Source organism: Chelonoidis abingdonii, chromosome 2, assembly GCF_003597395.2.
Source record: "Chelonoidis abingdonii isolate Lonesome George chromosome 2, CheloAbing_2.0, whole genome shotgun sequence".
NCBI lineage: Eukaryota > Metazoa > Chordata > Testudines > Testudinidae > Chelonoidis > Chelonoidis abingdonii.
The window spans coordinates 264211078-264223588 of record NC_133770.1 but is presented as its reverse complement, the minus strand read 5'-3'; the positions used below and the strand labels follow the sequence as shown (position 1 = coordinate 264223588).

Sequence of the window (12511 nt, the reverse complement as noted above, 5' to 3'; positions counted from 1 at the left end):
CAAAGCAGAAAGATGCCAGAAAAGACAGAAAAAAAGTAATGGAAGGAAAACAGCGAGACAACTGCTTGGGTGGCTGTTGCCTTAGTAACAGAAGGGTAATTAAGAGGGTGAGGATCAATGAAATAGATTAGTAGGGGAACAGAATAAACACTATGCAGTGAAGAAAGGGATGGTATATAAAAGCGAAGCCTCTCACACCAAGGGGACTGGTTGTAATGACACCGGATGAAATTCTATGGGAGAGGAGACCATAATTCAGCGTGCTGCGACTGTGGAGTGGGCTAGGGCATTGAGAGAATTGCTGTGGGCATGGAAACAGCGGGACCCTTGATCCAACGCAAACACACCGCCACCATGTTTCCAGGTAAAGTGAAAGTCACCTTTCCTTCCCCTCACTGCTTCCATTGTGGATCCCGAGGCTGCTGGCACCTTACGTGCATCGGGCTGCAAGCACAGTCAGCTGTCCAGCAGCCCAAGCTTATCATATCTGCTCCTCTGGCCAGCTTAGTTTAGGGGGAAACCAATGCCCGCAACTCCCCAGCTGGAGCCTTTGGTGATCTACTGAGATGGGATATGGGGAGAACAGGCAGAAGGGGCAAAGCCAACAAAAGCATACAAAAGTGCCATAAAGAAATGCAAATGTGAAAGGCAAATACACAGGAAAGAAAAAAAAAGCAAAAGGAAGAGAAATTGGGCATGATAAAGGAGACACAGGGCTTGTCTACATGGACAGGTACAAGTGATCATGACTTGATCACAGTTATAAAGTGGAAGTAGAATAAAGGCCAGGCCAGTTATATGTATATATTTGGTGCTGTAATAGGGCCAATTAACAAACCTGAAAACCATTGAGCCAAGTCAGTTGGAAGGAAGAATTTAATCAGAAAAATGTGAATGATAATTGGGAATAATTTAAGAACACCTTACTAAGTTCTCAGAAAGCCACAACTGAGGAATAAGGCTGTGCTGGTTTTCAAAAAAACTACCTGGTTTAGTGAGGAAGTGAAGGCAGTTGTAAAAAAATATCACAAATGGAATAAAGGGGAAGTTAATAGTAATGAATATAAATCAGCAATAAAAAAAGTTTTTAAAATATTTTAGGAACCAAAAAGAATCCTGAGAATGGTATTGGTCCATTACTAAATGGACATAAGGGAATTATCAGTAATAATGTAGAAAAGGCAGAAGTGTTCAATAAATATTTGTTCTATATTTGGGGGGAAAACAGATGATATAGTCATATTATGGTGATATCTCTTTCCATTCCATTAGTATCTCTGGAGGATGTTAAACAGAAGCTACTAAAGTTAGACATTTTAAAATCAGCAGGTCCGAATAACTGGGATCCAAGAGTTTTAAAGAGCTGGCTGAGGAGCTCACTGGATGGATAATGTTGATTTTTTTCAAAAGGGCTTGGAGCACTGGGGAAGTTCCAGAAAACTGGAAGAAAGCTAATGTTGGTCCAATATATAAAAAGGGTATATGGGATGGTCTGGATAATTATAGGCCAGTTAGCCTGACATCAGTCCCAGGCAAGATAATGGAGCGACTGATATGGAACTTGATTAATAAAGAATTAAAGGAGGGCAATTTAATGCAAAGTAAGTAATGCAAATACTACATGAGCGTGTGGACAATAGATCCTGTCAAACTAACTTGATATTTTTTATGAGATTACAAGTTTGGTTGATAAAGGTAAGAGTGTTGACATAAAAGCCGTCTGTAACGTGTTTGACTTTTAATTTGTGCCATGTCAATGGATTCAAAACCAGCTGACCAACCGATCTCAAAATGTAATTGTCATAGAGCAGGTGTGTTTCCAGTGGCGTCCCATGGGGGTCAGTTCTTGGCTCTATGCTATTTAACATTTTTATCAATTACCTGAAAGAAAACAAAGTCATCACTGATAAAATTTGCAGATGAGCCAAAAGTGGTAGGAGTGGTAAATAATGAAGAGGACAGGTCACTAATTCAGAATGATCTGGATTGCTTGATAAATTGGGTCAAACAAACAATAGGCGTGTTGGTTTTTTTAATACAGCTAAATGTAAATATGTGTGTGTGTGTATAGGAACAAAGAATGTAGGCCATACTGACAGAATGAGGGACTCTAGCATGGGAAGCAGTGGGGGTTGTGGCACACAATCAGCTGAATGTGAGCTCCCAATGTGACCCTGTGACCAAAAGAGCTGATACAATTCTGGGATGCATAAACAGGGAATCCTGAGTAGTTCAGAGTTTATTTTGCTTCTATATTTAACACTGGTGGGACCGCTGCTGGAATACTGTGTCCAGTTCTGGTGCTCACAATTCAAGAAGAATGTTGATAAACTGGAGAGTGTTCAGCAAAGACAAGCACACTGCATAGCAGGACATGGTGGAGTTGCTGTCCTATTATGTCACATTTAGTTTGCAGCAGTGCCAAAAGACCCCAGTCAGGATAAGGACCCCATAGTGCGAGGTGCTGTGCAGACATATGTGGAGACACATTCCCTACTTGAAGATTTACAATCTACATTTTGCAGGACCTAAGCATTTATAGGTTAACACAAGACTTGAAAAAATTGCTTGCCTGGAGCAGTAGGAATTTTTCCCTGGCAATTGTATTAACCACTGCACTGTCTAGGGGTTTTTTTTGTTTTTTTTTTTTAATGAAAGCTTAGACAATTTGTCTGAGGAGAGAACTTTCTAAACCTGACCCAACATACGACTTCTTGCCTGAGTCTGCAAATGGACACAGATTAATTGCGTCTGCCACTGCTCTAGTTTTCCTAAACTGCAACAGCATGAAAACTGTCCACAGACCAGTGGGCATTCAGTCATGCCACTGGAAGCCTTGTGAATAGCAGTGATATTGACAAAGAAGTCTGCCAGCAAGCGACTTCTGGGCTGGGCGCAGGAGGGAAGGGGAGAGGGAAAAAGTTGTGTTTGTATTTGGGTGTTCACTTCTTCTCCATCTCTATATGTTGCTCAGTTTTTAGAGGCTAGTCTAGCATGGGAAACTGACCAGAATAGATATAATGGACTAAGCTATTTTGTTGTCACTTTTCTGGAATAGCTGCCCGTGTAGACTTTTTTTCTGGAATACGGTGCTTACGTGGGGAGCTGTGCCTCAACACTATTCTGGTCAGTTCCCCATGGAGACAAGCCTTAGACTGTATGCTGTTTGGGGCAGGGACAGCATCTACAGTATTGTAAAATGTCTAGCATTGTGAGGCTCTGATAGTGATTGGAATCTCTCCGTACAGCAGCACAGGCATCTTTCCCCCAGTTAATGGATTTAGTCCTTGAATTTGTAGGTGTCAGATAAGTTTCCCAAGCCCTGTGTAAACAGTTTCTCACTAATCTGGTTGTGAAGGTGCCTTTTGTATTGCTGCTCACTGCGCTACTGTTTTGTTTGCTGTGAAGCCAGCCAAGAAGGAGAGAGGTGTGAACTTTCCCCCACTAATGTTAATAGAGTGCTAACTTCAAAGGCTGGCTTGGCCATGTTAAATGTTAACACTTTTAAGTTTGTTGATCCCAAACAGAAAGGTACAGCTCCAATAATAGAAGCACCATAATGTTATAACCCTCCCACTGGTGTTACCTTGCACTCTATACTGGGCTCTTGCAGAACCCTTTGGAAGTGCACAAGGCTGCATTATAATTTCATCTTGTCAATGACCACGAGGTAGGGCAGACAAATTCATTTAGGAAAAATAAGAACCAGCCCAAGTATGCTTCCATCTCTCTAATTCAAACTCAACCATTTTAAGGTTTAAGTAAGGGACGCCCTTTCCCTTCCCCAATTCCCGTTAATTCCCCTTTTCTGCCTCCTGACTCACCTACAATTCTTCAGGCCTTCTGGGATCATCCAATAAATCCCCAAATGGAATTTTTTTTTCATAAGAACATAAGAACAGCCATACTGGGTCAGATCAAAGGTCCAGCTAGCCCAGTATCCTGTCTTCCAACAATGGCCAATGCCAGGTTCCCCAGAGGGAATGAACAGAACAGGTAATCATCAAGTGATCCATCCCCTGCCACTCATTTGCAGCAAAGAGAGGGTAGGGACACCATCTCTGCCCATCCTAGCTAATAGTCATTGATGGACCTATCCTTCATGAACTTATCTAGTTCTTTTTTGAACCCTGTTATAGTCTTGGTGTTGTATGAAAAAATACTTCCTTTTGTTTGTTTTAAACCTGCTGCATATTAATTTCATTTGGTGACCCCTTTGGCTTAAGTGTAATTAAAGGTGGCCCTCTCCTCTTGAACTCAGGTTTCCATATGAACACTTGGTTCCTGCTATTGTTACAAGTAATCCCTAAAGCCATGTCCGCACTGAATCCTGACCTCTGACTGGGACATTCTGTAAAAGACTTCACACCATTTCCAAAGGCGGTTCAGCTCCACTTCCATGAATGACCTGGTTGATCGCAGCGGAGTGCGTACCACTAGCATCTCTTGTGAAGGGCAGTTCTGTGGTTCAGCAGCTGGACTGGGCCTCAGGATATCTGGGGTCAGTCCCTTGCTCTGCCCATGATTCCCTTTGTGGCCTTAGGCAAGTCCCTTTAAGCTTGTCTATATCAGGTGTGTAACTCTGCTATATAAACGCTGACTACAATGCATCTGCACAAGTGTAAACAGCAGCCTGCCCCAGTGCAGCATGTCTACACAAAGGGTGCCCTTCCTTAGGAAAACAGGTGTGTTCTCCCTTTGTGTTAGCTAACACATATTAGCTAACATAAGGTAAAATGCTGGTAAAGATGATGCAGTTTTTCAGTGTGTAAAGACAAAACATGTGTTAACAGGTCAAGCAAGGTAAAGCCTAACTTTCTCATAATTTTTACATCGACCTGTTACCATGTGTGAGAACTACAAGCTGCTTAATTGTCACTAGGACAATTAGCTAATGCAAGATGAGGATGCACCATTTTTCCCAGTGAAGAGTTTGCAGTGCTGCAAGCTACATCAATGTGGCTACCCCAGTGAAAAAAATCCTCACTGCAGACAAATCCTTAATCGCTTGATGCCTCAATTTCCCTGTGTGTAAAATGAGTATAATGACAATTATCCCTCTTTATATAGAACTGTGAGATCGGTGAATGAAAGGTACTATAGAAGAGCTAGATAAGAGGCATAGCTACCAGCACTGCGAGCACTGTCTACACTGGCACTTTTTCACATCCCTGAGTGAGAAAGTTGCAGCGCTGTAAATTGCCAGTGTAGATAAGCCCTAATAAGATGGTATTTGGAGTCTCAGGGACAAGTCACATGTCCATACATGATTTCGCCCACTTACAGCAGGAAAGTCCATTAAAACTAGACAGGCATCTTCCATTGTAAGTTAAGTATCCTTTAATGGCCCATTCTACTTGAGTAGTTCCTTCAAGATGTGCAGGCTAAATACCTTGTGGACGTTACCCCAGGAGCAAACATTTGAAATACAGGTATAGAGCCAATACTCATAACTTCAAATACAAAAATGATACATGCATACAAATAGCATAACCATATTCAGCAAATCATAAGTTTTCCATAGATATCTTATGTCATGTTTTGTGCAAGATTTGTTGGAGATATATAACAGTGGTTGCAACCATGATCTATATGGTCATATTTTAATCAGATAACGTCACACATACACTCTCAAGGAGAAGACCACAAAGCAAGGACGCATCCTCACCCTGGGATGAGGTTTTCATGGGTGGGATTCAGCCTAGATAGTGTTTACTGCAGTAATCCATTCTGAAGGTGACAAAAGGATAAACAGCTATGGGGAGAGGCTCATCCAAAAGCAAAGGTCCCAATCTCTTGTTAGGAACAGCTAGAAAAAAAGTACTTTTGGCTTTGAGTATCAAAATCAATATACACTGTGAAAACAGTAGCAAAATGTACCCTGACCCTAAACTCCTTCTTCCTTTAACATGCTTCCAGAACTCCTGTTAATCTCCATGTATAGGCAGAACAAAAGGAGACAAGGCTAGTCTACATGGAAAAATGTACTGGCCTAACTATAACAGCATAACTGTACGTAAAGAACAAAATCAGCATATATCCCACTGTAGACACGTTTATCCCAGAATGAGTGCCTTTTTCCAGTTTACTTTATGCCACTTTCAAAACAACATAAGCTAACCATAAAAAAGCACTCTGATGCCAGAATAAGTGTGTCCACTGGGGCACTTACACTGATATAGCTATAGCAGAATAATGATACTGGTATGTAGCTGTGCCAGGCAATTTCCCCATGTAGACAAGCCCTAAGCAAGTTCAGATGGTAGCTGATAGGAAAACAGCTTTAAGGAAAGTCTTATTCAGAAGCTTTCACCAACATTTTTATCCCATTACAGTCACACACACACAAACAACCCAAATACATCAGGGCAAAGGGCATGGTAAGAATTCAGACAGTGCAAGACTCTTCTACAGCAGTTCATTTATGTTCAGGTGGATGTTTTGTGTTGGCTTAGCAGAATATTAAAGATGTAAACCCAGATGCAAAAGTAGTTTTTGTTCTCCTCCCTCCACTGCCCCTGTTAAAAGTCCTTGGACCAGATTCATCACAGATGTAACTTTAGTTATTTTTGTAGAGTTACATCAGGGTGAGTTTGGCCCACTGGGCCTCGTTAAGGGAGCTTTGTAAACTGTGTTTGGACTTGGTTTCTAATGCCTTTTTGTGGAGCTCTAAATTTAAAGTATTGTTTATTCAATTTCTCAATATTTACATTTGGTTCCTATTCCAGTAAACAGATGTCATATTATATCATACTACTGTTCAAAACCCCCAAGGAAATTAAAAGCAGAAATTCTCCATTACAATAACAATAAGGCTGCAACAACAACCCACAAATGCAAAATATTCTAAATTCAGGTGCCAGGGAACCCTTTTTCCACTCATGGATGGGCAGTTCAGAGTTTGAGCAGTTAGCCCTCCAGCCAATCCTCCTTTTAAGACCACCTCTTTTGGGGATTAACAAAATGAAGTACCAAATCACAAGTAGTGTGTCGCTGCTCTCTCTGGGCTCCATAGTCTTTGCCCTGCATGGCAGGGGTGTCCTCTCACCCTTCTGCCAGCACAGCTGTTGTGTAGGGGAGCCTGGTTCCTCCCTCAACTTAAGACTCCACCCTAGAGACATTAAAGTGCTGTTGTGATGTGTCCCTTTTGCCTAACCTACTCTGCTCCTCTCTGGGACACTTCCTATGCACCCTGACTCCTCCTCCATCCTCTTCAGGCCTCCTCTGTTGAGCACCTCACAGGCTCTGTCAGAAAACCACCTAACACCTGGGAGCTTTCCCCAGACTGCCACAGTCAAACTCCAGAATCCTGCAGCTAGAGAACCTCCCCATACTTCCTGCTCCCTGCAGATCCCTCTCTCTTTTGAGCCCAGGCTGTTCAATATATGGTCCTAGTACAGTCATATGACCCTTCTGAGATTTCATCTCCCATCCATCCCTTCCGTAACTACCTTTCTCAGGATATTCCTGCAAAGGCTGGAATAGGCACACTAGGATCCATGCATACACTCTGTGGCAATGGCAAGAATAATAATTCCTTATCTCTTATGAGTGTACTGAGGCTAAATTCATTAATATATGTGAAATGCTCAAGATACTATGGTGATAGTAACCTTGGAAGAATTGATTACTGTAAGATCCAGTAAACACAATAGTGCTTGGAACAGACAGATGCTATATAACATTGATTTCAAAAATAGAAATTCATTCCTGCTTGATTGCAGGAAGGTTGAAGATACTTTTGTATTACACTTTTCTGTCATTAATAGATGGAGTGATTTTTACATAATTCATCAAGCAGTGTGCAGTGTAGACAGGGGAGAAGGTTGTTTTTAATTACACTACATTTATTCAACCATGTTAATGTCAACATTGCCATCTGTCTAGCTCAGCAAGGATAGTTTGACATTTGTTTCCAGGTATATAAATCCTTGTTCTGAAAATTGAAAAGAGGATGGACCATGTTAGGAAGTTTGATCACATTTTTGCAAAATTCACCCATACCCTGAGAAGATAATAATGCTTTATCCGGCTCAGGATCACAAAGAACATCTCCTTCTGAATAAGGGTGACATTGACGGCTCAGACTCTTTGATCAGCACCTACTACAAAGAGTTTAAAAAGTGATACTTTTTTCTTCAGTATTGCATTTCAGTGAATATAAATGTGATTTTTATTCTAATGCAGTCTAACTACTAAGCCATTCCCTTTAAAGACTACTTTTGTGTGCAGAGATCAAAAAGTACAGTATGGCTTTTTAAAAATAAAAACTGGGCTTCCCTCCTAATGTATTCACTGTTTGTACTTTTAAAAAAATCTCTGTTTGAAGTTTATTTCAGGAGGTCCCACGTTGACACATCTGTGGCTTTAGGTAGTATTTTTAATCAGAGGATGCCAAATTAAACTCCTGATTGGACACACACAGTGGTCAAACCTAGACATCACCTGCTGCTGTTATTTTTGTGTTTCTAGATTCTTTTATTTATTTATTTCAACTAATAGTAGATCATATTTTGTTTTATATGGAACATGTGGACAAAGGTAGACAATAAATTCAAAAATGAAAACTGTAAAGATGGTGATAAAGCCATTTTTATCCGCTAGTTTGTTTGGTGAAACGAGCATTGGGTCTGGTCTTGTGTACTCAGAGATATGAGGGACACATCTGAGAGAAGCATTCTTCACTTTGAATTGCTTTTGAATGGAAGCAGAGAAGATACAACCTCTGTTACATAAGTTACTACAGTTAGCCATCTTGTGTCAGGAGAGAGTATGCTGGCAGGCTCTTACGATTTTGATGGCTCTATGTGCTCAGTAAAAAGGGAGTTAAAGGGGTTGCAATGAAAAGGAAACCTCTCTCTTATTGGATTACAGTATAAATAGCTCACCATGATATGAAAATAAGGAAATAAGAAAAATATTCTGACTTATTGTGATTTGTTAATATCATGATAAAATCAGTTCTTCCTTTTAATGGCATTTGCTGTAGGAAGGATTGTTTTTAAATGAATTAATAAACTAACCCATTTCATTAGCTAACTTGGCAAACAAGATATGGGGCGTTAGCTTTTCTAAATACCATTTACAGGGACAGCTCCCAACCCTGAAATCCTTGAGTAGTGCCAGGAGTAATGCAATTGACTATAATACTGTATAAACCATCATGTATCTTGTCAAACACTAAAGGCAAAGAATAAGTCTCTTCATAAACTATTCACTGCAGCCTGAGATCAGCCCCAGAAAAAATGTTCATCATGTTTTAATTCTTCAGCCAATTTTATGGAAAGCAAAAAACAGACCGTCTGGGTATCTAACTTAGGAGAAGTTCCTACCCGTGCTCAAAACTTGAACTACCCTGCCTCTTATTAGCTACCCTGCTGCACCAGAGAGCAAGTCCAATGTATTGAAAGTGACCATAACACAGACAAAAGCTCCAGTCAGGATTGAGCCCTCGTGTTGAGGACTATCCAAACACAGAGGAAGAGACAGTCCCAAGGACCCTAGCTGGTTTGTAGAGCAGGATCTCCAATGGCCTTTGCAGATGATGCAAACAGGCAAATGGAAGTTGCTTGTTGCAAAGGTAACCTTGCTAGTGGAGAGAGGTGGTAGAAAAACTGGGGATAAAGGCAGCCCATAAAAATAAAGCTTGCAGGCTTGGATTTCCTGCTGGGGACTTTGATGCCATGTTGGTGGGCACCATAGAAAACCCTGAGGTGGATAGATCTGGAATCTTCATTCATTGCATGACCTTTGAGCCACGGTATCAAGTTAACATGAAAGTGATAAAATGAATTTTGAGACGTGTCCCCTCAGCTTAGAATTGTTGTAGCAAATTCTCCACATTCTACAAACTTGTGCCTTCTAAACACAAGCTTCACTAACCTGTGTGATCAAGTGTATTTTATATTGACTCATGGCTCATAAACCTTGTGAAGAAGGTTCTTAGGGGGAGAATGGGAACAGAGCCTGATGTACTCCAATTCCTGAAGTAGTTCTCTAGGTCAGGGTTGAGACGGGTTGTTCTAGGATGTGCTGCTGCCTGTATTTGTGCCTGCCCCTTGAATGAACAGAAACCGTCAATCTCCAGCACAGCACTACATGCTCTTTAAAATGTACTTTTAAAAAAAGACCTTGAAACGGGGCAAAGAGTCTTGCTTGGATCATTGTTGTGTCTGGGGAGAACCCTGCAGAATAGGATCTATATTGCACCGTGGGAGACAAAAATAGTAAATGAGAACACAGGACTCTTCTACAACTCAACAACGGAAGCTGTCAGCTAAATTGCTTGCAAAGGGGCTGCTCTTATTGCTCCTGTGGTCAGGCAATGTATGTGTGTATGGCTCACAAGCCCCCTCATGGAGGAAGTAACAGAAAAGCCTCTGAACTTTTGCTCAGGCTTTGCTTTGAGGAAATAATCTTTGTTAAAGTGGCTGCCCCACCACAGCTCACTTCTTCATTTAAAAATATTCATCTGAGTGGGCCGAATAATGTTGGCATATTCTGGCAGGTTGCAGAGAAGTTATCAAACAAGATCTGCTTTCCTTCTATATCTAACTTTTGCCAGCGGTAAGTGGATATAACCGTGTTTGCTGGTACCGTAGTGAATTGTTGGTCTGCTGTACATGAGAAAACCTTTACCGCCCAGATATGTTTACAGAAATACAACTCATTAGCAAATATCCTAGTTGCGATGGGAGTGAAGTTGCTACTTGGGAATGCAAGAGATTTAAACCTGGGAATACACAACATTTTGTTTTGTTTTGATTGCTGGATTCTGAATTCATGAAGTTTAAATCTCACATTTAAATGGAAACAAGAGAAAAAGAGTGATTTCACTCACATTTCTTTAGGCCTGTTGCCGTACCACTATATGCTGTGATCCCATTAACTTTCACAAGTTAAACAGGATTATGCTGGATGAAAGATCTCCCATGGTATATGTACACAACAAAGAAAAACCTGAGGCTGGCCCATGCCGTCCGACTTGGTCTGCGGGGGTTTTTCATTGCTCTGTAGACTTCCAAGTGTGATGGGATCCCCAGGGTGCAGCTTGGAACTGCGGGACTGCTATGCCCCCTTAACTCTCCAGCCTGGGCTGTCTCTCACAATGCTTTGCTAGTAATAAGCAGCAAACCCCTCTGGCTGCTTTTATCATTCAGCACAACCGCATGAGAAGCCCCCCCCCGCCCCCACAGCTAGATTGCATGAATGCTTCCAGAACCACTCGTCAATCACAGAGAAAAGCACCAGCCAAATCCCTCCCAGCCTTGTACCTCAGGAATATACTGTCTTGCACTGCTCAAGACCCTTTCTTGAGCAATGAAAGTTTATTAATTGGTTCACCACTTCATCAATGGAAAGTGGATATATACCAGCCTTTGCAAACCTGAGCAGATTTACCAAGGATTTCAGGCAAACTCATTGGTAAAGATAAACAGTCAAACATGTTTATTGATTACAAAAGATAGATTTTAAGTGATTATAAGTGATAGGCAAAAAGTCAGATTTAGTTACCAAAGAAAACAAAATAAGCGCACAATCTGAATCTTAAACCTGTAAGACACTAGGCAGTATTTAGATCAAGCAGTTTTCTTACCCCATTAGATGTTACAGTTCATAATACACAGGGTTTTACCCTTGAAACCTGGACCAGTCTCCTCTGTTGGAGTCTTCAGTCTTCTGAGCATCCTTGTTGCTTGCAACATACGTGGGAGCAGGAGAAAAGGCAAAGCATGGGGCCACTGTGTTCTGTTTTATACCCTGAGGGTATGTCTACACTATGGGATTATTCTGATTCTACAGAAAATGGTTTTTTAAAACAGATTGTATAAAGTTGAGTGCATGCGGCCACGCTAAGCACATTAATTCAGCTGTGTGTGTTCATGTACCGAGGCTAGCATCCATTTCCAGAGCGTTTCACTGTGGTTAGCTATCCCATAGCTATCCCATAGTTCCCGCAGTCTCCCCTGCCCATTGGAATTCTGGGTTGAGATCCCAATGCATGATGGGGCAAAAACAGTGTCACGGGTGATTCTGGGTAAATGTTGTCACTCAATCCTTTGTGAAAGCAACGACAGACAATCATTTAGCACCCTTTTTCCCTGGATTGCCCTGACAGACGCCATAGCATGGCAACCATGGAGCCCATTTAGCCTTTTGTCACTGTCACCCTATGTGTACTGGATGCTGCTGATAGAGATGGTACTGCAGTGCTACACAGCAGCATTCATTTGCCTTTGCAAGGTAGCAGAGATGGTTGCCAGCTGTACTGCACCATCTGCTGCTTTGGAAATTGGCGATGACGGTTACCAGTCCTTTTGTACCATCTGCTGCTTTGGAAATTGGCGATGATGTTTACCAGTCCTTTTGTACTGTCTGCTGCTGTCATGGGTGCTCCTGGCTGGCCTCGCTGAGGTTGGCCGGGGGCACATTGGCAAAAATGGGAATGACTCCCCGGGTCATTCCCTTCTTTATGTTTTGTCTAAAAATAGAGTCAGTCCTGCCTAGAATA

At 41.6% G+C, this 12511-nt stretch overlaps 1 protein-coding gene across 1 annotated transcript in view; it reads left to right on the top strand.

Moving 5' to 3' along the window:
• Positions 1 to 201: 201 nt before the first annotated feature.
• The window catches only part of NCALD (neurocalcin delta), a 151983-nt gene continuing 139673 nt past the window's right edge, over positions 202 to 12511 (top strand). Inside the window, exon 1 of the mRNA XM_075063140.1 lies at positions 202 to 364. The gene's annotated coding sequence lies outside the window, so the exon portion shown is untranslated. The remainder of the gene's footprint in view (positions 365 to 12511) is intronic.